Source organism: Pipistrellus hanaki (assembly GCF_964339955.1).
Source record: "Pipistrellus hanaki genome assembly, chromosome: 8".
Taxonomy (NCBI): Eukaryota; Metazoa; Chordata; class Mammalia; order Chiroptera; family Vespertilionidae; genus Pipistrellus; species Pipistrellus hanaki.
The window spans coordinates 32,457,876-32,483,391 of NC_140510.1; the positions used below are offsets into that span (position 1 = coordinate 32,457,876).

Sequence of the window (25,516 nt, forward strand, 5' to 3'; positions counted from 1 at the left end):
ATATAGAGAAAGATTTAGCAATATTATTGAATTTGCAATGTATTTTTGACTAAAACTAAAAGTTATACAGGTGTCCCCCAAAAAAAGGTATACACACTTTGAATAATTAATAATTCCAATGGAATAAATCTGAAAAGAAAGAAACATCAATTGAGCTATCAAAAATGTATGTTCATACATTTTTTGGGATATCTTATATACTTTTTTTCTGTCATAGGGCAGGGCTGGTGTGTGTGTGTGTATGTGTGTGTTTCCCAAAGGACTTGTACTGAAAGTTGAGTTTTCATTTGTATGAGTTACTTGGGTATTTTTAAGTGTAGACTTTTATGCTCTGGTGCCTTGACACCCTCAAGCTAAATGTAAGTTATTGGTCTGATTTTATGACTAGAGGCTTGGTGAACGGATTCGTGCACTAGTGGATCCCTTGGCTTGGTCTGTGGGGATCAGGCCATAACCGGCTCTCTGACATCCCTGAGGGATCCTGGATTGTGAGAGAGTGCAGGCTAGGCCAAGGGACCTTACCAGTCCATGAATCTGTTCACAGGGCCTCTAGTATGCATATAGAATCTTTGGTTAATCTCTTTCCATACTCCCTCTCCCTTCTTCATCAGTCTGTTCCATGTTTCCATGCCTGTTGTTTCCATTCTTGCATTGAGCATCTGCCCCCTGGTGGTCAGAATGGTCTGCCAGTAGGCCAATTGCTTAGGGTATTATATGTATACTAGAGGCCTGATGCACGAAAATTCGGGCAAGAGTAGGCCTTCCTTCTCCTGGCTGCAGGCACCGGCTTCCCTCTGGCACCTGGGACCCGGGCTGGCTTCCCTCCAGCCCTGGCTTGGTCAGGAAAGATATCTGGAATGATATCTGGTCTAATTAGCATATTACCATTTTATTAGTATAGATAGGTAATTCAGATTCATTCCTAACTTTAAGTTGCTTTGTTAACTATAAAGTTTGTTTTGACCTTTTGTTATACCAAATTAAGTTTTGCTCCAACACATTTTAACTTCTCTGTCTAGATTCTTATTTTCAGTGTAACTTTTTTGTCAGGTTTAATTTAGTAGTTTGAGTATTTAGACAACCTTAAAATCTTTCACCCTTGTCATTCCTCTCCACACAAACACATCATAAAATGTCTACATTTAGTCATTTAAAAAATAATATTATTTTCTGTTCACCTATTTTTTCCCATTCCTATATGTATGTAGTATTTGCCATGGAAACATTTTATGTGATTTTAATCAAGTTGTATTATGTGCATCTGCATTTTATTATAATTCTCTAAATACCCATGTACTTTAATTGGCCATATGGCTACATCTCATAATAACTTAATATATAAACTTGTGGTCCAATAAAATGTTGCCACATTTTAATAATTTATTGGTGCATGAAATGATTCCTGCGTAAGGAGCCAGCACATAATCAATTAATAAATCTGGCCAGTGGTTTTGGGATCTACTTACGTTAGGGCACTATGCAAGTGCAAGATCAGGCACTTCCAAACTTTCATTAAAGGGCACATACTAACAAATGGATTTTAGCAATGGGTTCATGTTCACCTCCTGCAATTACTGAGTGATTTTGCAATTCTAAAACCCTGGGGATCCACTAGGCAAATCCTCTTTTCTGTGTGCCTTGCATTTCTGCTTGCTTGCTCGGTCTTCAGATCTCGGTCTTCTTGAATTGTTATGTGATTTAAATCATACATCATATTAAAAAGATGATTTTCTCATTCCTGTTTCTGAGGATTATTTCTCATTCAGAAATGAAAAACATCTGCAAAATAGAGCTATTTACTTTCATAGGCCACACTTTTCTATCAAGAGAGGGCTTTGTGTGCCATAAATATAAACATCGTTTTTTTCTCTGTGAACAATATTATAGGTTCATGAATCATGAGTGCATTACTACAGATTGTTATCTTGTAGAATTTTCACTCTGGCTGCTTTCTGCTTCTTTTAAACAAGGGTGTTCATACTGTGCTATTCATGACTGAGTTTTATAGGAAAATGTGTGTCTCATTTGTTCATTCACTGTGCAGGGGCTTCAAGGACAGTGCGGTTCTTTAGTATCTAGAATTCTGATCTGATGGTATGCTTGGCTGATTGCCATCAAACAAGTCATTCAGAGGACTTAAGAATTCTGATGTCACACACCCTGTATTAATCTCACGGGCAAAATTCACACTGCACCCCAGTTTCTAACTTGTTCACCTGCTAACTTTCTCAACCCAGGTTCACATCTTCTATTGATTAGAAATTTCATAAATTTTTATCTTTTTGCTGACACCCACATGTAGGGTCTCTCTCTTCAAGACCAAATGAGCTTATTGGAGTGGCCTAACAGCAACACACACACACACACACACACACACACACACACACACACACACCCAAAAAAAAGAAAGAAAGGAAGGAAGGAAAGAAAAGGAGCTTTTATCCCCAGATTGATGCTGTGCCATGGTTGGCCGGTCTCTCCTCCCTTCAAGTACTTGCAGTTCTGTGGCATGTTATGCCTTGGACTGCTTCACTGACCTTGGCTTTCTGTGCTGTTCAAACTGAATAGGGCAGAGTTTTCCTTTTCTCTTCCAACAAGCCTCAGGAGTGAGATCTGGTCACTGGCATTTATTATCTGACCTTTAGTCGTGTTTCCCCTTGAAATGGAACTAAGCAAGGAAGTGTCCTATTTATTAACGTTCATGAAGCATTATATATCTTGCTGTAGTTTAATGAATCCTTTCATCCATCTTCCTAAATAATGGATGCATATCCACATGTGTTTGTTTTTTGTACATTATGAAATCTAAGACGGCAGTTTAGCACAGTTCTTTTTGTGCTGTACCTAGTGAAATGCTCTATAGGATTAAGTCCTTACTACGTGCATTTAATTAGATTGTGCATGGACCAATAGGTCCCCTGGGACTTCCAAAGCAGTTGATGTTTCTTTGGAAAATGATGCAGGCCAAAAGATTTAGGTCAGTCAAATTTCTATCTGGCTTTCCCAGGAGGATAATTGAATATGTCTTTTCACTGGGCTATATTAGTGTCTTCTTTGGTTTTTTTTTTTTTCTCCTCTCAAATTCCATTGTCAGTTGGTCAAAGATTGTGCACTTTATATATACTTGTTGTCAAACTCCGTGGGCGTTTGAAATAGCAATTTCTTTATGATTTTCACTGAAGTGATTCAAGAGTCCTGCCACCTCTGTCATTTCTAAGAATTAGTCTGGAACTCTTTTGCTTCAAAAGGGACATAAGTCACAGAGTTTAAGATTGAAAGGGATTTTGAGGATTTGCCCTGTCACCCCACCTGCCCCCAGTCATGGTTTTGCCTAGTCTAAACCCAGCACTCACAGTTTTCTCTAAAATAAAGCTAGTTCCCATTGTGTAGTTCCTTACATACTCCACATTGCCAATAGACAGTTTTTCCAAATATAAACTCCTAGTTGTAAAAACCCTTGAAAACTCTTCAGTTTAAATTTTGAATTCTTTACCATGTCATTGAAGAGCCTTCATAGAAATCTACCCCAAATGACCTTCTCAGACTCATTTCTCACCTTTTGGTCCCATCTAATGTAGTATTTGCAGGATTCTGTTACCTCTCAGAATATGGCATGAATGTCCATGACTCTGTTTCTTGCTCATACTGCTTTTCAGCTTTCAATTACTTATCTCATTTTAAGTCAGCTCAAGCGGCAATGCTTTTTAAATATTTCCCCCAAATCTATAAGGCAGAATTGTTCTTTCTGTTTCCTTAGCATTTTGTTCCTAGTGATGTTGCTATTTATACCACATTATCACCATAGTTAGTTGTATCCTCATCTGTCTTGCATTTTAAATTGTAAGCTATTTCACGACGGAGGCAACACATTTTTTTTTTTTTTTAATTTGGTGCTGTAACCTGGGATCAAACTGGCATCACATTTTTTATCATCCCCCTAAGATCTACCAAAGACTACAATATAGTCAGTCATTCAATAAATGTCTTGAAAAAGTGTTAAATTTTGATTCTATAGGATAAACACTTATAAAGTTACTGATGCTCTATTGAATGAATCTTTGTGACAATTCTCATATCTTTCTCTGGAATATGGTGGGTATAAAAGGATATTAGTGTTGCCCAGCTGGTGTGGCTTAGTGGTTGAGCAGTGACCCATGAGCCAGGTGATCATGGTTTGATTCCCAGTTAGGGCACATTCCCTGGTTGCCGGCTTGATCCCTAGAAGGGGGAGTGAAGGAGGCAGCTGATCAGTGATTCTCTCATTGATGTTTCTATCTCTCTTTTTCTCTCCCTCTTTTTGAAATCAATAAAAATAAAAACATTAGAGGAAAAACCAAAATGGCAGCATAGGCAAACACCTGAACTTGCTGCCTAACACAACAACTTTATTTTTTTAAATTTAAAAAATTTTTAAATTTTTTTATTATTTTTTAAAATATATTTTATTGATTTTTTTTGCCCCCCCTCCCTCCCATAAATGCCCTCCCTCCTCAGAGTTTTATGTCCATTGGTTGTACTTATATGCATGTATACAAGTCCTTCGGTTGATCTATTATCTCCCCCAGATCTCCCTCCCCTCCCCGCTGTAATTTGACAGTCTGCTTGTTGCTTTACTGTCTCTATATCTATCTTTTGGTTCATCAGTTTATAATGTTCTTTATTATCCATAAATGAGTGAGGTCATGTGGTGTTTCTCTTTCATTGATTGGCTTATTTCACTCAGCATGATGTTCTCCAATTCCATCCAGGTTGCTGCAAATGATGAGAATTCCTTCTTTTTTATGGCAGCATAGTATTCCATTGTGTAGATGTACCATGGTTTTTTGATTCAATCATCTGATGACGGGCACCTAGGCTGTTTCCAAATTCTGGCTATTGTAGATTGTGCTGCTATGAACATAGGGGTGTATATATCCTTTCTGATTGGTGTTCCTAGTATTTTGGGATATATTCCTAGGAGTGGGATTACTGGGTCAAATGGGAGTTCCATTTTAAGTTTTTTGAGGAAACTCCACACTGTTCTCCACAGTGGTTGCACCAGTCTGCATTCCCACCAGCAGTGCAAGAGGGTTCCTTTTTCTCCGCAACCTCGCCAACACTTGTCGTTTGTTGATTTGTTGATGTTGGCCGTTCTGACAGGTAACACAACTTTAAAACTACAACTAAAAGACAAAACATACATCATCCAGAACCACAGGAAGACTGGTTGAGTGAAAATTCTACAACTAGAAGGAAAGAAAAAAGCACACTGAGACTTAGAGAAGGTGTGGAAGGCAGAGGTATGGAGGCGAGGTGCGCATGCGGAGAAGGCTGGCAACTGAGTACGCGGCTGGCTTTTTTCAAGCGGGAGGGTGACACAAGCTCCCAACTGCTCTGAACTCCAGTTCTGGCAAGACCCCGTGGACCCAGACTCATATGGGGAGAAACTGGACTATCCGGTGGCAGGTGGAACTAGAGGGTTGCTTTCTCTCAGAGCTGCTTGCAGTGATTACAGCATGGGACACTGAGATCCAGGGGGGCCTCTTAGGGCAGGGCTGATGGGAAGCCATTGCTATTTGTTCCACCCTGAAACCCTGCCCACACCAACTATGCACAGAGGCTTTTGCATATGAATGGTCTGGTCCTTTGAAATCTAAACTTACCTAACAAACTGAAGCTGAGTCAGAGAGACCCAGAACATCCAAAAGAAGGCCCAAGGCCCCACAGCAGCTTGCATTGCTTCATAGCTGGGCCTCATCTGGGCAGCTACAAAACCCAAACAAAGAAGAGGAATCTGCAGATCTCTCTGTAACTCCTGCTAGGTGGCCTTAGCCAGAGGCTAAATTAGCACCTTCTTAGAAATCCAAAAGCCAGTGTACCCAGGGATCAGAGTAGGACCATCCAGATTACAACTCCTCAGATCCATAAGGGACAGATTCAGGGGGCAGACTCAGTGAGCACCAAAGCCCTACTGAAGCAAGTCTTGTCTCATAAGGGTGTCTCTAGCACAGAAGTTCTCCCATCCTAGACACAGCTGATCCTCACAGCCAATTGGCCTGGAGGTCATTGCCTCCCAGTGATTCCAGAAACAACCAAGGCTTAACTACAAGACTGTGCACACAGTCCACTGTGTGTGCACACAATGCACCAAAGCCCTCTATCAACTCAGGGAAGCAGCCAAAATGTGGAGACAAAGAAACAGGTCACAAATGAAAGCAAACTACTGGATATAGAGTTCAAAACCACTGTTATAAGGTTTTTCAAGAATTTTCTAGAAAGGGTTCATAAATTTAGCAAGACCCTCAAGGATATGAAAAAGGACCAACTAGAAGTTAAGCATTCACTGACTGAAATAAAAAATAATATACAGAGGTCCAACAACAGACTAGATGATCACAAGAATCAAGTCAAAGATTTGAAATACAAAGAAGCAAAAAACACCCAAACAGAAAAACAAAAAGAAAAAAGAAAAAAAAAAAATGAAGATAGTGTAAGGAACCTCTGGACAACTTAAAGTGAACCAACATCCAAATTATTGAGGTGCCAGAGGAAGAGAGAGAGCAAGATACTGAAAACCTATTTGAAGAAATAATGTTAGAAAACTTCCCCCACCTAGTGAAAGAAATAGACTTACAAGTCCGGGAAGTGCAGAGAATCCCAAACAAAAGGAATCCAAAGAGGAGCACACCAAGACACATCATAATTAAAATTCCAAGAGCAAAAGACAATGTTAAAAGCAGCAAGAGAAAAACAGTTAATTACCAGAGTGCTGTGCTAGAGGCATGGACTTGAACAATCACTTGGTGCTGGAGCTTGCAAAAGCTGCTGGGGGTGGGGCAGGAACATCCTAGTCTCCAAAAACCCTTAGGCCAGCAGACAGCCTCACTATGGTACCAGGCTGGGGGCAGGCAGGGACCCTGGGCCGCATACAGTGGTGGCTGCCAGGGTCCATACATCCCAGAGGCTAGCAGCCAGGTGTCCACCCCCTCCCCCCATTGTGGGCACCTGGCTGGGGGCATGGACCCAAATCACTGCTTGGTGCAGGAGCAATTGCAAGTGGCTGGGGGCAGGGCAGGAACAACGGGAATGTTCCTGTCCCCAGCCGCTCGGCGCCTGTACCCATAGGCTCTAAGTGGCCAGGGGGTTCTGGGACCCCTGCTGCTCAGGACCTAAGCACGGGCCTACATGGCCTGGGTCCAGAGGATGTTTCCCGGAACCGGGCCACTCAGCACCTGCATATACAAATTAACCACCATCTTTTTGGGGGGTTAATTTGCATATTCACTCTTATTGGCTGTGGGAATAGCAAAGGTTTGGTCAATTTGCATGTTTCTCTATTATTAGATGGGAGGTATATATAAATATATGTTTATATATTTATAATTATTCACATATTTGCTACCTTATACGTCATATTATTTTAGAAAGTTTTTATATTATTTTCAAAATATTTGAAGATTTCTACATGTAAATAAATATTACTTGAGTCATGAGTTTTGTGACTGCATGGCATTCTATCAGCTGCACAACTCAACTTTTTTAGTTGATCCCTAATTGTTAGACATTCCAGTTGCTTTTAAGGATTTCCAATTATAAATATTATGAATGACACTGATGAAGTTCTGTGAAGGGGTGAAAAGATAGGGATATGTAAAGGAAAAAGTAAAATTTCTACAGAGAATAAAAATAATGACATGAAAGATGTAAAATATTCTGTGCTTTAGTGTATGTTTGCTGAAGGTGGGGTTGTGTGTATTAAGCAAGACTTCATCTCAGAGGATGAAGAAACCAACACTTTTTTTTTTTTTTCATTTCTCTTAAGGTAAATAGGAAAAGGTGAAGAAGGAGAAAGCATTCACATCTCTTTATGTAGAGAGATTGGTGGATGTGAAACAATTTGCCAGCCATAAATGTTCAATGAAAATAAAAAGGGGTCCGGGGTAACAAAGTACTGACTGAGAACCCACTTGAGTTAGGAAACAGGTCTCCACTTCTCTTCAACTGGATGGATATACAAAAGGGATGATGAAACAGTTTCTAGTTAGGGAACACCACGATGTAGACACTGTCAATTTTCACACACTGCCAGAAACCAAGGGGTGAGGGTGTCCTAGGTCTTGGACAAGGCATTACATAGGCATTTAATTCTGGTGTCGATTCAATATGGAATTATATACTGATACGAGTTGTCTAATAAACTTCAGGAGGATTACTTTTAAATTATGTACAGTATTCTTGGAGATCCTGAATTGTCATACCTTTCACAATTGAAATTATCATAAGATTATGATTAAGTCATATTTGCAGTAAAAAATTAGCTTATGGTTTTTGAAGTCCAAATGAAAATGGGAGAGGAGGGCATACTAGTGATGACTTTAAAAGTTATATGTTAATCATTTTGCTTTGATATAGAAAAAAATAGAAATATAAATCAAAAAGGCAATTGGTTTTCATATACCTCAAAGATCAGAACAAATGGGGGTAACAACCAGCATGACTTTGAGAGAAGTAAATCATTGTGAGTTAATCTAATTTTGTTCTCTGACACAATGACAGGACTTAAATATGAGGGGAAGCGAAAGAGTTCATATATCTTCACTATGCTGTTCACCTGAAACTAATACAGAAAATATTGACTGTAAACTACAACTTAAAAATAAAATTTAAAATAAGAGTTCATATATCTTCATTTCAGTAAGGTTTAGTTTTTGTCTCACACAATGTTCTCATCAACCACTAAAGAAAATGTAATTTTGTGTGAAGGAGGGCATAGCTTGCTATTTGCCATTGAGTCAGTAACCTGCCAGGACAGACCATGTAAAACACCAGAAGGATTTATTGGGTGCTTATACTGAATTATATTTGTATTCATATCCAGAATTTAAGAATACAAAACATGGAATCTATAGAGTAGGAAAGTTGCCAACTCTGTCGGAATTTACAAGAATTCAAAGTGAATATAGGAAGCAGGAGAAGTGACTGAAGCAAGTTGAAGATCAATGAGAACCATTGGTTAAAATGACACTTAAAAGAAAAAGGTAATATCTAGTGTAATGGAATGTAAATGGTATATGTAGTGCAAAAATATGGTAATATCTAGGCATTCTGACACCTTGTTGCTATAAATTAGAGAAGAGACCTGGTATAGCTGCTTGGATTATTCAGGGGGATCAATAGTGTTTCCTGCCTTCGCTTACATTACTCATCATGGAATAATCAATTCTTTGTATGTTCTCAGTTTTAAGACTAATACGGGTTGATCTGTTTGTAGGTATTTTTAATCTTTAGGTTTTGCAAAGTACTTGGCTATTGCTTTGTAAAAAAAAAGAAAAAAAGAAAAGAAAAAAGAAATTGTGTTAATTCCTCCAAAAATAAATAATTAGTAAGGCTGTTCTATTTCCATATAAACAATTTTTTATTCCAATGTTAAATTATTGGATAATCTCTGAAAATATTGAAAAAGATAACTAAACTCAACATGTGTAACACAAGAATGCATAACATTCAATTTAAGACATGACAATATGAAGAATCAGGCCCAAATTAGGGCATAGGTAGGCACCAAATATTTTTTATGTCACAACTGTTATTGGCTACAGTAACTGTGAAATAGAACCTGATTGTGAGATTGTTAAAATGTGAAACCGTGTGCATCTGTGCATCTGTAATAATAAAATATAATTTACAACGCCTTAATAGCCTCATGCTATTTAATCTAGTAATTTCTCTTCTGGGTATTTTATCTTAAGGCAGTGGCTTTCAACTGGTGTGCCACAAGAATTTTTAAAATGTGCAATACCTGACTACTTAGCTGACCTCTCTTCCCTTAGGTTGTCAAATAAATAAAAACAATAGCCAACACAACAAAAGTCATCCGGTGTGAATGAATTAAAATATAAAATTATATAATATATAAAATATAGAAATAAGTATATTTCTGAATTTCTTCTTTGTTATCCTAGTTGTCCAACAACACTGGGCAATGATTATGATTTATTCTAATTTTTTTTTTCTTGGTTTAAAAACCCTTCACTGATTTATGTTTGACAATTTTCCTGTGATCCCAAGATATCTCAATGAAAGTAAAGCATCTATTTATTTCTACCTTTATTCTTTAATTTTAAATTTGGATATGGTTTCAAACATATAGTTTGCAATTATTGTAGTTGTAAATACATGAAACAGTGAATAAGGTGCATAGATCATGCTTTTGAGTTTAAGTGCTCTTGTGCTTTTTTAAAATAATAAGGATATTGTCTTATATAACCACAATATAATTATGGAAAATAAGACATGCATTATTAATTAAGAATATTGTTATGTAACTCAAAGTGCATCTTGGATCACACATGCGTTTGGTTGTCCTGTCTTTTAAACTTCCTTTAACCTGGAGCAGTTCCTCAGTTTTGGATGACTTTGAATTTGAAGAGGTCATGCCACATATTTTCAGACTTTTCTCATTCGGTTCAGGCCAGATAATATTCAGACATTCCTCAACTTGGGTTTGCCTGAAATTTCCTGATTATTAATTCAGATTATGCATTTTGGGCAGATAGACCATGGAAGTGATGATGTGTCATTCTTAGGAGTAGCATGCTTGAAGGCACATTGTGTATATTTGTCCTATTGTTAATGATCTTGTCTTTGGTCATTTAGTGAAGGTGATCTCTTCCAAGTTTCTCCATTGAGTGTTTCTACTTTTCTTTTTGTAATTAGTAAGTGATATGTAGAAAGACAGTTTCCGACTATGGAAATACCTTGTTGATCATGCTTTCACTCACAAGTGCTGATTCACAGGTGTTTGTTTGACCCAATCAGGTTAACTATAATGTTTGCCTAATGATGGTGTTCTGACTCTTACCAGCACATCTATAAGTGGCATGTTATGCAAAAGAAGAATTTTCCTATCCTTATACTTTTTTTTCATTTATATTTTATTGTCTGTAATAGATTTTAATTCTTTATGGTTATTAATTATTTTGATTTCCCAATTTTAAGATTTCACTGCTGAGAGCTTTTGAAGTTACAGCCTTTGTCCTTTGTTCCCATCATTTTTAAATGCCAGAGAAAAGGTTGCTACCTTGAATTCCATATTTTTATGTCTCCCTTCCCATGTCTGTTATTCCAGGATAGTTTTTCAGTATTTTAATAGTTGCAGTGGACTTTCTGAGAGTAAGTTTTGCGTCGGTATTAGAAAATTTGTTTTCCTCTTTTCTGCTCCTCATAGGTTTTCTGGACCCCTTAGATCTCTGCAATACATATAGTGGAGCTCGAAAGATATCTCTGTTGGAAATTGCTGTTTAATTTTCTGTTTATAAGCAATTTAACATTTTTATTATTCCCCAATTTCCAGTTATGTTAAAGATCTAGGATTTGTGTGAGGGATTTTGTTTGTTCATTTTGATTTGTTGACTGTATATATTTTGCTCAATTTGTGAAATGTTTCAGATTTAGGTAACTGCTATTAATGCTACCCAGAACTCTAGCTCCTTATTTTTAAAGCATTCTACAAAACATATTGTTATTTCAACTTATTAAAAACATGCCACGATGTAATCAGAAAGTGTGGATTGAATAGCCTTACCTTTTGTGGTCATTGTTAATCCAGTTTATTTAGTTAAATTGAATTGGTTTTTTTCTCTATTGTTTTTTATCAAATGGCATATTTGCCAATCCAGGAAGTCTCTGAAAGATGTGTGCATGGTAAAATCATTACTGGAGATAATTTCCTTGATTTGTCCCAATCAATTGTGTTTGTAAATTTCTCCATTAGCTTTAAAAATGATCGAATGTGTATTTAGATAAATGGATATTCAAACCCATGAAATTAAAAAAAAAATGTATATAGAATAAAATAAGGTAACTAACTAATCAATAACACCTGAATATAAAAACCAGTGAAATGTAGTTTTAAGCAGTTGCTTCAACTAATGAAATAAGCTTTTGAGCCTAACTGAGGATAGTCCTTCCTCCAGTTTCATAATAAAGAGATTCGATTGTAGTTGGTATGCAGGGATCAGGACAAAACACCAATGTTTGAAAATGGAAGAGTGGAGGACAGCTTTGCAAAAGTAGGACATAGCTGAGGGCAGAAAGTATGTCTCATCCAAGAGAGACAACCATTTCTATGTTCTCTGGAGGCTCAGCCTAACAACAATCTTTGTTCTTTCAAAAAGCTAAAAATGAGGATTCTTATGAAAAATATTCCACTTTTGAATATTTTAAAAATACTTTTGAATCCATGATGTGGAATAAACAAACCATGTCAATAAGCCAGATTTGGTTGTTACACTCCACTTTGCAACTTCTACTCTGAATGCAATGGAGGGACTAATGGGTGTTGCAGTGAGAAGAAATTGGGTCAGAAAAACTGATTCTGAGCCTGGGATCACCTCTTAACAGTTGTGTCAAATTGGGGAGTCACCTAATTAGTGTTAACTTTAGTTCTCTTGCCTACAAGAATGAATGTGCTAAAGTGTAAAGAAACATACATTTCTGCTAATAGTTGCTTTTTAAGTCTATTGAAATTATATATGAACTAGAGGCCTAGTGCATGAAATTCATGCACTGGAAGGGAGGTCCCTCAGCCCAGCCTGCCCCTCTCACAGTACAGGAGCTCTCAGGGGTGGGAGATGATCCAGTGATCAGGGGAAGGGAATGTCCCCAGCACACCTCTGCTACTGCCACTCCCAGCAGGGCAAGTCTCGGCCGGCCCTGGTTACCTGAGCATCGGATGGCCCTGGGTGGCTGGGCAGTCGCCATCTGAGGCTTGCTTGTGCCTTGGGCTGGCCTTGGGTGGCTAGAGGGCTGAGGTCCTGGGGCACTCTGGAACAGGTGCCCCAGCGGGGCTGAGGAGACTGGGTGTCCCATATAGTGGTTGTGGGCACTGCCATCTTTGAGGGTGTGGCAGCAATTAGCATATTCCCTCCTTATTGGCTGTGGATGCGGCCATCTTTGTGAGGGCCTGACAGTCAGCATATTCCCTCTCTATTAGATAGATGAATTTGCTTCTTTATTAAGCTTTAATTTTAAACTTCGAAAAATGAAAATTTAGAAAGACATAGTTTCTTATGAATTTCTTTATTTACTTTTTTGAAAATATGTTTTTATTGATTTTACTAGAGGCCTGGTTCATGAAACTCATGCACGGGTGGGGTGTGTCCCTCAGCCCAGCCTGCACCCTCTCCAATCTGGGACCCTTCGAGGGATGTCTGACTGCCCATTTAGGTCTGATCCAGGTAGATTCAGGAATAAACGGGCAATCGGACATCCCTCTCAAAATCCAGGACTGCTGGCTCCCAACTGCTCCCCTGCCTGCCTTCTTGATGCCCCTAACCACTTCTGCCTGCCAGCCTGATCACCCCTAACCACTCACCTGCCAGCCTGATTGATGCCTAACTGTCCTCCCCTATAGGCCTGGTCCCCCCCAACTGCCCTTCGCTGCAGGCCTGGTTGTCCCCAACTTCCCTCCTCTGCCACCCTGGTCACCCCTAAATGCCCTCCCCTGCAGGCTTGATTGCCCTCAACTTCCCTCCCTTCCAGGCCTGGTCCCTCCCAAATGCCCTCCCCTGCTGGCCTGATCACCCACAACTGTCCTGCATTGCAGACCAGGTCCCTTCCAACTGTCCTCCCCTGCTGGCCATCTTGTGGTAGCCATCTTGTGTCCACACAGGGTCAGTCATCTTTGACCACAAGGGGGCAGCCATCTTGTGTGTTGGAGTAATGGTCAATTTGCATATTATTATTTTATTAGGAGGATTAGATAGGATAGAGGCCTGGTGCACGGGTGGGGACCAGCTGATTTTCCCTGAAGGGTTTCCCAGATCAGGGTAGGGATTCCCTTGGGACATGGGGGCTGCCTGGATAAGGGGCCTGTGGTGGTTTGCAGGCTGGCCACACCCCCTGGCCACCCAAGCAGAGGCCCTGGTATCTGGGATTTATCTTCTATAATTGAAACTTTGTTGCCTTGAGTGGAGTTCTGGGTCAGCCAGGGTGTGGGGAAAGCTTGGCATCCTCCATTGCTGGAAAACCCAAGCCTCCCTCCTGCTCTCTGTTGCCATAGCAATCTTGGTTGGGTTAATTTGCATATTTGCTCCTGATTGGCTGGTAGGTGTGGCTTGTGTGTGTAGCGGAGCTATATTCAATTTGCATATTACTCTTTTATTAGAAAGGATAGAGAGAGGAAGGGAGAGGGAAAGAGAAATAGAAACATAGATGAGAATCATCTATTGGCTGTCTCCTGCATGCCCCTTACTGGGATTGAGCCCACAACCCCAAGCATGTTCCCTGTCCAGGAATTGTACCAGGGACCTCTTGGTGTATGGACTGATGATCTCTAACTCAGCCACACTAGCTGGGCTCTAATTTATCTTTGACATTTAAATATAAATTTGTTAATTATGTCAATAATTTACTCTTATTTGAGAGGCTTTGTGTGAACAATAATAAAATCATTCATTCTTATGCCTTTGCCATCCTGTTTTTTTGTTTTTTTTTTACATACTCCAGGAAGATAAATTAGATATCCAATTTAGCGTCTAGTCTGTTTGGTGAACTGATTACACCTAGTTTTGGTGAACACAAAAGCAAACCATCTGTAGTAATAAACTGGTATTCCTACTTAATACTATAAAAAAGCAGATCTCTCTGGCCAGAAATTCTGTTGATTTCTGAGAACTAATGTTACTCTAAAGGTGCTTGCTGTTCAGGAGAATTTTATTTGTATTGTCCATAGTGTGTGTGATCTATCCGAAAAAAGCACATTGTACCTTAAAGGATTATTTTAAATATTATTAGGTTATATATTATTTTGTTTCTTTTGAACAATTCTTTTATAAAACAGTATACCCCAAAACATAAAATCCTATTTGTGGTGAAATATAATGAACTTTGAAGTAAATATGCTCTTCCCAACATCCCCCCTTTAAAAATAAACAAAACAAATTAATTAATAAAATTTTATTAAATAACTTCCTCCTTATAATTACATTGACTTTCTTAAAAAAAAAAAAGAAAGAAAATGGATGTTTGTGTATTTTTGTGAGGCATGCAAGTGGCATTCCTACATTTTTCTCAGTGTGTGGTCTTCAATTAAAATTGACATGCAATTACAAAGTGAATTGGTGCAATTCTCTGGGTAAATCAAGCAAACCTCTCCATCAGAGATCCTAATACATTAGACAAAGATGCATTTTAAAAACCTGAATTGTTTTAATGACCACCTCAGATCTCCAATTACATTTACCTACAGACATCTCATGATTTTGAATTGCTTTATGTTGTTTTGTGGGCATTGTGCTTCTTGTATATGATTGTGTGTGTAGACTCTTACCTCTTATCTAAGAGTGCCCTCCTTGATGGATGTTTAGAACAGTTGGAAATATTTCTATTCATCAGGCCATTATATTTTGTAAGAGGTACAATCTATAGTTCACAAAATTTTATTCCAGTATGTTAAGCATGTAGTGTCTCAGTGTGTGTTGGTCTGGATTTGTATTGTATTTCTGTGTCCTTGGCAAGTTGCTTACTCTTTTGTTTTTCTTTTCACAGATGCATTTTGTAGGAGTATTTTGAGGATGACTGTTTGCAAATCATTTTGAAATTGCCAAGCGCCACATACAGTAAGTAATATGTATTTCTATTTTCCCCCTCAATTGCAGTCATACTGAATGAATTTGGCAGACTGTCATAAAAGAACACATTTCTATTTACAGTTCTTGATACTTGTGAATATTGAGAAAAACTATATAAAAGATAAAAAACAAGTTGTTGGCTAGTTGGAATTAAGTTGTATAACTTTAAGATTTATAATGGCTGAATTTTACTATTGTTCTATGTACATAATGGACACAATAATGTTTTTCACGTATTAGTTAAGATTGCTTTCCTCTGAATAGTACTTTGAGAAGAGTGAAGAAAAAATTAGTGTTATTTTGTATTATTTTAGTCAGTATTAATAAGAACATTTAAAAAAGGAGTATTGAATTAAGTATTAAGATTTCCTGAGTATTAAAATTTGCTAGTATTCCGATTTGCCCCATATCAGGCAATTTACATGTTGCACCTTTAATTCTTACCCAAATATTTGAAGTTTATTATTTTTATTTCTATTTTTTAAATAAGAAAACTGAGACTTAAGAAGTTTTAATGCCTTGCTCAATATCTATTCAAAGTGTTGAATCTGGCCATTGGATATAAGACTTAAAAAAAAAAAAATATGCCTTCAGCAGTAGCAGAAAAAGTTAAATAACTTTTATTTAAGAGCCTGGATGTTTTTAAGAGTACAGACATGTCCTGATTATTTTTTTGAGTTTTTATATTGCTTAAGCATTATCCTGAAAATGTTGCAGGGTTTTTTTTCTTTTTTTTTTTTTTTTTTCTTTTCTGCTTATCATGTCATTGCTTTCATTTTAAATTATGCTTTCCAATCCTTACTTGAACTGCTTTGAACTAGTAGGAAATAAGTGAAATGTAACTTCTTTAAAGAAAGAGTATATAGTTCACCTAAATTATTATTTTACTAGAGGCCCGGTGCATGATATTTGTGTACTTGGGGTGTGGGGGCAGTGGGGAGGCAGTCCCTCAGCCAGGATTGCAAGGGGTGCAGGGAGGGATGTGGGAAGTTGGCCAGCTAGGGAGGGACCCATCTCACTCAGTCCCTATTGGCTGTACCCCAGCAACAAGCTAACCTACTGGTTGGAGCGTCTGCGCCCTGGTGATTAGTGCACATCATAGCAACTGTTCACCATTTGACTGTCTGCTCCCTGGTGGCCAGTGCATGTCATAGCGAGTGGTTGAGCAGCCTTAGAATATCATTAGTATATTACGCTTTGATTGGTTGAACAGATGACCAGACACTTAGCGTGTTAGGCTTTTATTATATAGGGTAAAAAATATTTAAAATTAGAGTTGTTCAAGAGTCTTCTTTCATTCAGTAAATCTAAACTTAACTGCCTTGAAAAATGTTGTTTGAGTAAAGAAAATTTAAAAAATAGAAAAGCCCCTTCCCAAGGTTTGGGACCGTATCCTATGCTTTTATTACTCTTACTCTTCAGAATTTGAAGGGACTGACCACACCCTTTTCTTGCAGTCCATCAGCCATTTTATGCAATACAGAGAAGTTTGGAATGTGGAGTTCACATCGACGAATTCCTTCTCGTCCCTATTTTCCATCCTCAGGTTTATCAGCTTTCAGGGACATCCTAGATAGCACCTTGTCCACACGGCTGCTTTTCCCTTTCAAGTCTGTGGTGATCTTCATTTTCTTCCAGTTCTGTCATCTGCTTGAAACAAACCATCAGCAACATCTTACCTGAGGGATATTTTCACACTTGCTGTAAAATATTTTTGCTCTAAAAATGAAGGGGTCAAGTCTTTTACATGCTCGCACTAAGTGCTCTTTATTTTAAGACGGAAAGACTTCCAGAATGCTTTTACTTTCCATTTCAAGATTTGGTCCCTGAAAGACAAAGCTGGTGGTTACATTTAGTAATTCTATTTCATTTAATTCAATAAATACTTATTGCATGCTCCTATAATAAGAGTGGCTAATAAGTACGAGAACAGTGGAAGGGAACAAAAATGACGCTCAAGAAAATTCTACCTTCAATTTGAGGAAATAAAATACACCCAGGCATAAATAAGGTGAATGATGTGTTATTAGATTATGGTATTATGTGAGTAGTCTACTATAGTCAAATTAATAAAGCTATTACAAATAATTTGAAAAGGTTTAATATAGGTGAAAAATAAAGCATTAGAGGAGATTTAAGAAAGGATATGTAATTCTCAACCCCATTGGTTCAAGATTTCATCATGGACGTTGCATTTGCATTAGATCTTGATGCAGGTGGAAGTGTGAACAGAGAAGTCTAGGAAATGGCATCCCCATGTTCAGAGGTAAAGAGCCATACTTTACATTCTATGAGGGGTAAGTTATTTAGCTTGGCGACAAAATGAGTTTCTTATGTTGGACTAAACCCAGGTAACGCTGGAAAATAAGACTGGAGCTAGGTTGTATAAAATACTGATAATCAGAACATGCAATTGAATTTAAATTTAATTGGTAGGCAATTAAAAAAAAAACCAGAGTATTTTGCAAAGGCCAATTGTGTGAACAAGAAGTTTCTTCTTTGACTACTAGACAGGAATTATCTTCATGATGGATTCCAGTTGGAAGACTTGTAGACAAGAAAAAAATAATTTTAAGAAAAATGAGCAATATAGGAATGAATGGATGAGGTAAAACATGAGGTCATAGCAGTGGGAATGGAGAGGAAGCAATAGATGCAGGTGAAATTTAGAAAAAAAAAATAGGTCTAGGAATACTAATTATAATAACACTTGTGTGGCATTTACTATGTACTAGGTTCTATTTTAAATTATTTTATTATTTAATTTAACTTTCAAACAATTCTCAGAGGTAGATGCTAATGTTACCTACATTTGCACAAGAGGAAACTGAGGCAGCCTTTAGCTAAGTAGATTGTCCTAGGTCAATTAACTAGGAAATGGTAGGGCTGATACTTCAGTCCAGCCAGCCAAGCTCCATATGGCTGCAGTTAACCACCATACACCATTTTTCTAAAAAATAAATAAATAAATAACAGATTTCCAGCTTGATTGAACCAGAAAATGATCTTACCAATAGTCAGAGAAACAGGTCCTCTTTTCTTCCTCCCCTCCACCCCCCAAGTGTATCCCTCTTTAAGTTAAGTCTTTGGGTAGGGAGAAAAATTTGACCTTTAGGAAGAAATATCCCTCATGGTTCGTGATGAATGGCTTGTATACCTTCACTTCAATGTTTGGAAACAGGAGCAGAGAAATTTACGATATTGCTCAATTGTAAATTAGACTACTAAATATGTCACCTTAATATGATTTGTCTTCCTTCCTTTGTAGAGTTTAAAATGAAGGAAGTTTAGAGTGCTAAATTACAGATTTACTATCTTGGGTCCATGAAAGACCAATTGTTTTAGACTTAGTTTACCTATCACGCTAAAACAATAATGTTGACAAGGGGGGAAAAACCAGCACCCAGCATAAAGAATATTTGGTCTTTTTCTGCATTGGAGAAAGCAGCATAATGTGCAGCTCAAGAGTGTGGGCTCCAGCACTATACGAAGGCATGGTCTAGATCCCAGATGAGGCCTCGTTAGCTGTGTGACTTTGTGTGAATTATGTAAGCTCTCTGTGCCTCAGTCTCTTACCTTTGAAATATTATAATAGTAGTACTAAGTTTCCTGAACATTGTAAAGGTTAAATGAGATAAAGCACTAAAAGTGGCTTCTGAAACACAGTACATTCTCAATAGATGTTAGTTATGTTCATTGTACTTTATCTCATCTAGCATAATATTTAATTACAGAATTTGTGCATTTTAAGCCTTTTCATTGTGAATTTTTATGTATTCAAGGCACAAAACAATGATTTTTACAAGCAGAGAAGTCAAGGAATAGAATACTTGGTGCATTCCAGAAAACCTGCTTTTTTCTGCCTCCCAAACATGACTCCTTTTCCATCAGTTCCTTGACAGATAACACTTTCGTGACTTTTCTAGTAAGCATTTCCTTGCTTTTTATTAGTTTTAGCATTTTATTATGCATCCCTAAATACGAAACTCGTGTTAGCTTTATTTCTGAACTGATGTACCTAATAATCATATAATGTGCTTTCCTTTGTGTCTGGTTTTCTCCTCTGAACATGTATTCTAAGTTTCATTAATGCGTTTGTGCAGTTTATTAATTTTAATTGCTATGTAGTATTCCGTTATATAAAACTAGAGGCTTGGTGCACAAAATCATACATGGTACCATCCCTAGGCCTGGCCTGTGATCAGGTCCATCTTCCCCAGCTGCCAGCAGCCAGCCCCTCTCCCCACCACCACTCACCCCTGGTTCCCTGTTTGCCATTGGGCTACTGGAACCTTCAGGCTGGGGGGAGGGACTGAGAGGATGGCCGGTAGGCCCAGATCAGGCGAATGGGCCCTGTGAGCTGGGGCAGCTCCTACGTTGAGCATCTGTCTCCTGGTGGTCAGTGTACATCATAGCTACCGGTCATAATGCTGTTTCGTCAATTTGCATATTACCCTTTTATTGTATACTGAGGATACTATAGAGTTTTATTCATTGTATTGTTGAAGGACACTTAGGCTGTTTCTGATTTTGGGCAATTATAAATAATGCTGCTACAAACATTTTTTTAAATGTTTCTTGCTGCTCATGTACTTGCATTTCTGTTAGATATATATTTAACAATGAAATTGCTCAGTTGTATTCTATATAACTCTTCAATTTTAGTAGGTAATGCCAGTTTTCCTAAGTAGTTATATCAACTCCAATTAGTAGTGTATGAGAGTTCCCATTGTTTCATCCTTACCAGTACTTGGAATAATCAGTCCTTTTAATGTTAGTCATTCTCATGAAAGAATAGTTTACATTTCGCTCATGAATTAATGTGATTTAATTGCCATATGTGTATTATTGTCTGTAAGTGTCCTGTTTGTCTTGTCTGTTTTTCTATTGTGTTGATTTTTAAATTGTTAATATGCAGATGTTAGTTATATTTGGATTAAGAACCCCTTTCAATTAAATGTTGCAAATACCTTTTACCCCCTGTGACTTGCTTCTTCAGTTTCTTAATGGAGTTTCTGATGAGGAAGACTTTCTAATTTTAATTTTAATTATTTTTCTGCCACTTTACATTTAGTTAATTCTACTTACAATTGATTTATGTGAATAGTTTGAGGTAGAAGTTAAGTTCTATTTTCCTTGCTAATGGCTATCCAGTTGTTACAGAATTGTACTGAAAACTTTCTGTAATCTGCTGTTCTTAAATGCCATTTTTATAATAAACCAAATATCAATATATGTCTGCATTTTGGGGATCAACTACTCTTTTTAATTCATCTATTAGTCTATTCTTACTACTTGTAACACATTTTAATTATGGTTGCTTTTTATTATTCGTGATATCTATGAAAACAAGTTCTACCACCATGTTTTTATTTAAGGTACTTTACCTTATTTTATATGAATTTTAGAATTACTTTGTCAGGTTTGACAAAAAGTTGTGATTTCAGTTGAGATTGAATTCAGTTTATTGTTCAGTAAAGTATTGCAAAATTACAATATTGAGTCTTAATTTATAGGTCAACATCATATATATTTCATATATTTAGGTGTTTTTAATTTCTCTCAATCAGATTTTATGGTTTTCTGCCTAGAAGTCTTGTACATGGTGGTTGATTTGTCCCTGCAAGTTTTATGCAGTTTAAAGGTAATTTTTTATATTGACCTTGCATAAAGCAGATTATAAAATCATTAATTCCAATATTGTCTGAGTAGATTCTTTTGGATGTTTTACATAAAAAAACTATGTTGTCTATGATCAAAGATAATTTTATTTAATATTTTTCAAACTTTATACTTTTGTTTCTTTTTCATGTCTTATTCAATTGGCTAGAATTCCAGGACAATGTTGAATGAAAGTGCGAAGAGTGGAAATTCTTATTTTCAAATCAAAGGGAATACTTTCCCCATTTCCCCATTAAGAATGATTTTACTGTAATTGTTTTTGGCAATAACATATAATAGATTTAGAAATTTATTTTTATTTCTGATTTTGCTGGGATTTTTTTTTAATCATAATTTAGATTTGAATGTTATCAGGAGCTTCTTCCATGTCTGCTGAGATTATACAGTAATTTTTCTTTCTTTTTTTAATTTTGTTAATTTATTTAAATGGATTTATTTATTTATTTATTTCAGATTTCAAATTCCAGCAGCAGAGCTGTTGCTTCCTTGTGTTTAGTGTGGGACCTGGAATGTCAGATTTTCTGTGTTTATTATCTACCCTCCCTGTTTAGCATTTCCCAATGCCTGCACAACAGAGGAAGCCTCTGCTCACACTGTTGTATTTCCCCCCGTGGCTGTTGCCTTATTATTTGGAGCAGTGTCCCTGCTGGGATAGGAGGACTCTAGGTTCCATGGCTCCATCTTCATCTGAGACTGAGCTGTGCACCTGGGCTTTAGGTGTGTGGCTCTTTAACTATTCCTACCCATTCCCATGGCGCCAGCCAAAATGCCTCCTTGACTCCACAGGGTTTTTTGGTGGGAGTGTCCTGTTCTTCCCCTAGAGTTAGCAGATGTCTGCTCTGTATTAGTATCAGATTCTGGGCCCAAGAGAGTTACCTGCCCCTCCAGCAGGGCCAGATAACTTTGGCTTCTACCTCTTTCACAGAAACTATGGATCTTTTCCAGGGCACTGGGAATATGAGGTTTTTTTTGGTCCAAAAGATAACATTTTCCTTTGTGTCAGAGTCTTGGGAGTCAGATAGAATGTTGTGCCTTTGCACACTTAAGTGCTCTCTTTGGTGTTCTGTCCTGACTTCAGTCTTTCTAAGTGGCCAGTAGATGAAGGAAAAAAGAGCTTATGAATGAGTGCATGATTCTTTGTGTCTGAGGGATCACAGGATGTCTATAGTGTTCTGTTAAACCATTCTGGCCTTGAAGTTTTGTTTCGTGTTTTTTTTGTACCCGTTTTCTTCTTACCCAGTTTTATAATGTGCACCTATATTTCTCATGTTTCTGGCAAAAGTGAAATAAGTGGTTTATGTCCTGTCTCTCTTCAGTGTGGCCATTACCCTTTGAAGTTTAGTTAATTAATTTCTTGGCCTTGCAACCCCAGCTCTCTGATGGGCTCAACAAAAGTTATTTTGCAGAGTATCTGTCCTTTTCTCATAATTAGGATAAGAGCAATATTCTATTATGGTTTTCTACTGTCTAAATGGAAGAAAAACTGCAATTTTATTTATATATATTTTAACTGTAATTGGTTTTACAAAGCAAGATGAGTTCTTTTTTTTCCTCCTTAAATGACATAGTATGCATTTGCCAGAGTCTCTTTTAATAACATTTTTACACAAATATGAGTTGTTGCTGTTAATAGTTTTGTGAGGAATTGCAACCCAGTGGAATTGGAGTACCATGGTTATTAGAGGATCTAGTCACCGCATGTAGTTTTCCACCATCTTAGCCACAAGATTTCATCCTCAAGGTTTTCCCAATGGCTTAAGTGACTACTGGAGCCTAGCCATCGTATTTGGTGCTATGCAACAAAAATGAAGAAAAGAATATAATGACAAAGGGGCATGCTACCAGCTAATTTATTCCTCTCAAAGAGATAGCCTGGAAACCTCACCCAATGTTTTCTACCTAACCGTTATTTTTTGTTGCAAAGAAAGCTGTTACATGTAGTGTTTTGGCAGCAAGCACAACTGCTCTGGATATGTTCCTTCTGAGGATGAGGATGAAGCAATTTGATCTCTGAGGCAAGATGGTGTGAGTTAAAATAGTCAGGTTCTATTATTAAACAGAGGTGGGTTCTGATCTTAGCTCTGCAAATTACTAGTGAACTGACCTTGAGCAAGGTCTTATCCTAACTGTGTCTACTTTCTCAGCTGTGAAAGGGCATAGTAATAACTATCTAGAAGCAGTTCGGTGAGGGTTGAATATTATAATATATGCAAAAGGTCTATCCCGGAGGAAAAGTACATTTGGTGGTTTCTTTTATTTTACCCCCCTTATATTAACAAAAATTCAATTATTTGAGGGGACAGAGTCTATTCATGCCTGATACTGATTAATAGGCTAGAAAGGCAATTTACCTTGTTTCTCTTGGGTAAAGCTTTATCTTTAGATGGAATTGAATCTCTGTTTCTGCCCTTTAAGTATATTATTTTAATATTTTCAACTATACTGAAATATTGCTCAATATTTAGGCTTATCTAGGAGCACTTACATAATGTCAAAGCAAGAATGAGTTCCATTTGAATCCTGCCATTAGAAGGTATGAAACTTGTGAAAGTCATTATAACCCTCTGGGCCTGTGTTTTCAGCTGACAAATCAATTAGGTGGACAAGTTAACCTTTGCCACCGCTTTGATAGCTTTAAAGCAACACAGTTCTGTGCATTTTTATTTGCCTTAGACAGATTCTCTTGTGCATATCATCTCTAATCCTAAACACCAGCAAATAAGGTGACACTTATTTATGAAAATCAGAGTTGAATTTTTATAGGAACTGGTTAAGAAGTTTTGCTAATTCTGAAACAAAACAATAGGTATTCATTGAACAACATGGTATTGTATGTTAGAAAACTGGCTTCAAACTGGTTGTGAAGATTGCTGGCTTAGACAAAGTGTGCCACTTTGGACAAGTCACTTAAATTCTCTGAGCTTGAGAATTTACAAAATGGGAAGTATATATCAAAGCCATGATGAGGATCAAATGAAATAAGAACAATGTAAAAATTCTTTAAAAAACCAGACAAATTCAATTCTGAGCTCTTTGGAAGGTTCTATGAGTAAAGTACAGTATATACTCTCGGTCTCTGGTATGGAGATTGTATGATGACATTTTACAAATAGAATGAAATGAAATCAAGCTTTCAAGGACCTCTGCTTTAAAGTTCAAGTTAGATTTTTGCCAACCCATTCATCTGCCACAGGAAATCATGGCAAGGAGGGGGTTATTTAGTGCACTCTGCAGAGGCTAGATGTCTCTGACTTTGTGTGTGAAGTGTCTCCTTGAGGTAAATTTCCAGGTATGATCTTCTAGGCATTCCGCTTGTGATCCAGCGAAGGCTGAAACAGCAAATCATTTTCACGGTGTGACTGTTAGTGCTGCCTGCTCTCTTCAGTCTGCCCATTTGAGTTGACAGTTTAGGCTCCTTTTCTGTAAATAGCACGTTACTAGTAAAAGCATGGTTGGCATATGGCAAGATAGTTCCTGTTGTTAAACTAATTAGATGCAACAGCAGTGCTCAGCCTGAAAGAAGATACTCTGTTCTGTGATAAAAGTCTAGAGATTGATTTTGTCACCAATTTGACATCTACCCTCTGTTTCTTTATGTGTATGAGGCCCGGTGCACAAAAATTTGTGCACTGGAGGGGGGATCCCTCAGCCCAGTCTGTTCCCTTTCACAGTCTGGGAGCCCTCAGGGGATGTCCTACTAACAGCTTAGGCCTGCTCCCTCTGCCAGAGGCCCATCGGGGAAAGGCTCCACCCCCATCACCCTGCTGCTGCTGCTGCTGCCACTGCTGGCTGCCGTGGCTGCCTTCTCTCCTTGGCCCTTGCAGCCGCTGCAGCTTTGTCCAGAAGGACATCCCAGTCTATCAGTCTAATTAGTATATTAGCCTTTTATTAGTATAGATACATTTACTCATATTGTTACAACTTTTTGAAACTCTTAAAGTATGCCATATGTATGTTAAAGTGTGAAAGGTGTACTAATATTAAGTATACAGATTGACTGATATTTACATAGTGATTGATATACTTGTGTTACTATTACCCAAAACAACATATAAAACACTTCCAAACACTTCTGGAAAGTTCCACCTGCATCTCTTCCCCATCAATAACCTTTTAGTTTTCAATATATTTTTACTTTGGATTTATATTAATGAGTCTCTAAAAGATATGAAGTATTTTGAATGACAATTCCAATCTTTTAAAAAATTCCTTAAGTTATTCAT

General features: G+C 37.5%; 1 protein-coding gene across 5 annotated transcripts in view; it reads left to right on the top strand.

The window, feature by feature from the left end:
- Positions 1-25,516, top strand: part of GALNT13 (polypeptide N-acetylgalactosaminyltransferase 13) — a 445,911-nt gene that overhangs the window by 16,370 nt on the left and 404,025 nt on the right. For all 5 annotated transcript variants that reach the window (XM_084892276.1, XM_084892273.1, XM_084892275.1 and 2 more), the window contains exon 2: positions 15,529-15,599. The gene's annotated coding sequence lies outside the window, so the exon portion shown is untranslated. The remainder of the gene's footprint in view (positions 1-15,528; positions 15,600-25,516) is intronic.